A 3,297-nucleotide genomic window follows, 5' to 3' on the forward strand; every position below is an offset into this window, starting at 1 on the left:
CTTCAAACGGGAGGGAAGGGGCTGTGCCAGTGCGATGCCAACTCGCTTGTAAAAGCAGCGAAGTTAAAACAGATCTTTACACCCAGGAAAAATTCACTAACCGCAAAGCAGATATGCACAAAACGTAAAGCAGTTAAGACAAGCACTGGAAATTCGAGTGATTTTGAAAACCACATGATGATGGAGAGAGTAACATTTTCCACATTGTCAGGAAAGATAAAATCCTTTCACGGAAGAAAAAATGGAGAAAAAAAATCTAACCTCGAGAGAAATAAGGTGGAATTATTGTCACTTGAAGTAGCAACCTACTCTGGTCACTGTTAGGGACGAGGGTTTACAATGGATGTGGCACAGAGGTTCCCACACTGAAGCAGTCATATCTGTCTGACCGACATACTGAAAAAATCTGGCTAATACTCATTGAATTCCGTTTTTCTTCATAAGATGTGCTCTTGCTAAAAACAAATATTTCAAAGTAGTGAGAGAAAAAAAAAAGATATTATTTAATTCAAAGAGGCAGAAAGTTCTTTAATACTTTGCCTTAATTCCTTTAACTTTTTTTTTTTTTTTCAATTAAATGCCAGTGTTTTCTCCTTCATGTTGATTTTGATTTTGTGCATGTGTAGGTACACAATAAAAAAAATGTTAACAAAATGCCAGCAAAAATATTTGTAACCTTGGGAGGAGGTAACTTGAAAAACTAAAAAATTAGACCACAATCATCTTGGATAAATAGTTCCCCTCCATCTAGATCAGAGTTATCCAAAAGTTATGATGCATCTTTTTAAGGTGAGCAAATAATACTATGCCCATAAAGAAATACAATATAAATCCTGATCTTGCAGACATATGCTGGTGCTTAGATCTTGTGTAAGTGGGGAATCCCATCAGATACGTTTATCCTGTTTAGGACAGGGGGATCCTTAGGGGTGGCCCAGTGAGGGGACAAGCTGAAGCACCCACCACAGAGTGCCCTAGACAACTTCATGCTGCATTGCATGGGATTCCCTTGGGAATGCTGGCTGTCCCATGCCCCACTCAGTCATGTCCTTCTGGCACACTGCTCATAGCTGTAACTCATCCTGCAGCCCTAAGGGCCACCACCCACCACCACTTTTTGCTGTCTATACCAATCTGACTAAATAAAAACAAAGCCCAGGACGATCACTGAATTTCAAGGCCAATGAACAACAGAGCTGCACACTCCGCCGAGGCACAGGCAAGGGAAAAGGTGTGGTTCGGTGTTGTCAAGTCAGACATGGAGCTCTGTAGCTCTTCACCACAGCGGTCAGTGCTAAGGGAGACTCCAGCACAGCGTAAGCCAGACCAAGTTGCTGGAGGCTGCTACCAATGTGCTCAGGGTTGCCATCTCTCAGCAGTGGGATCGTGTTCTTTCCCAGCCAAGGGCTAATGACAAGTTCCATGAAGAAGAAAGCCACAAGCTAGTATAGGTTCTGAGCGTGGAAGCCCACCTATTTCTGGGCTGCTATCCCATCCCATCCTGTCCAATCCCATCCTGTCCCTGGTGGAAGCTAGCCACACTATGCCCTGTATAGCACAGCAATTCAGCATCAGCAAGTGCAACATTACCATGGTTGCTACAATCTGCAAAACAACCTGCTAGTTAGTCTATCCCCTTGTTGTTGTCCAATACATTCAGGGTAATATTGCCTGGCATTCATGAGGCATGGTCTGCTTTCCTGTTTTGGGGACCATACACGCATTCTCATCCGTCCATCCATCCCATGACTGATAAGTTGTGGGACACAACTTTATCATTTCACAATACTCCAAAGTCTTACTAATCTCTGAGGGCAACTTGTAAGACTGGGGGCCAAGGTTGTAGTGCAAGGTCAGGGTTCCTTACTGTGTGCTCCATACAATCCCCCTGATCCTTCCCAGATCTTGAAACAATACCTCAGTGCCCACCCATCCTGCAAGTGGGCACTTGCCAGGATCTTCAGGACTTGCCTCCTTTCTGCTCATGCTGTTGTGGTTTCCATGATTTATACTGCTGTAGCCACATGGCCATAAATTTCAAAAAAGAAATGCAGATGCATCAGAGACCAAACAAACCTAAAAGTTTAATGGAGTTATGCTTGCCCTAGATCCTCTACCCAAAGGGAGTAATCAGTCCCTTAATGAACTTCACCTACTGTGCTACATGTTACAAAACTCAGACAGTGCTACAGTTGCCTACAGGGTTTTCTCAGGATATCAAAATTCTCTGCTGTTTTTTTTGTTCTTACTGCTGAAGTATCCAGCTTGTCCTGGGGACGCTGTAGGCTGTATTAGCAAGAGGACATTAAAATCTCAGTTCTTTCTGGCTTTGGCAAAGAAATATTTTGGTTGACACAGGCTGACACAGAGGCATACAAAGTCATCTAGCAAAACGAACATATCACCAGAGGAATCTCTGTCTTCTTTTGGACCAAGTCTCTAAGCTGTCATGAGTCTATTCTACACCTGATTTCCAGTGGGTACAGCCCATAGTTGCTTCATCCAGCAAATGTTGCCTGACATTCCCAGAGGCAGCTTGTCAACTGTGAGCAGCAGCATTAAAATCTTCTTCCAGCTTAATTTTTTTTTTCTCACAAACAATCTTGATGTCCTAATACTTGGACTTGGACCACAACAGAGTAGCTCTTACTTTTCACGACATGGCCTGGCTTGCAGAAAGAAGGTAGGGTTTTGTGTCCCCCCTTTAATGACAGTACTGCTGGGGTGATTTGTTGGAACCTCTTGCGTGTACTCTCTTGCAACCCCACTCTCCTCCACTTTTATTCCAACTTCAGTGTTACTTTTTATGTATCCTTGTGTGTGGACTAAGCAAAGGAATAATAGTTTTATTGGTGGGTAGATAAGTAGTCCCAAGATTTGAGTAATTTCAGTGGGTTTTCATAAACCAAATCATAGTCATTGATTTGGTGTACTAGAGGTATCCTTATGCTACCTACCCTTATGATTAGGTTACCCTGCATTAGTTACTCTATAGTTATACTGTTTCAGGCTCTTATACTAGAGGAAGGGTGATTTGTTTCATTGCTCTTTCACTGAGGGCAAAGTATTTTGAATTACCTTTTATTTAGTAGGAAAAAGACCATGCACGTGGATATTGGCATTAGAAGCTTTGGCATGTCAGCTGCTCTGTGGTTGTCCAGAAAGTGTTACTGGAAGGAATAAATATCTTCCCAGCTCTTTCTAAGCGATCAAAAATGGCAACAATAAAAGACTGCAGACCGAAGAGATGACAAGGCTGATACTGAAGTTGTAGATGTTCTGAGCAGATTTCAAAAT

Source organism: Egretta garzetta, unplaced genomic scaffold (genome assembly GCF_000687185.1).
Source record: "Egretta garzetta isolate BGI_Z169 unplaced genomic scaffold, ASM68718v1 scaffold79, whole genome shotgun sequence".
Taxonomy (NCBI): Eukaryota; Metazoa; Chordata; class Aves; order Pelecaniformes; family Ardeidae; genus Egretta; species Egretta garzetta.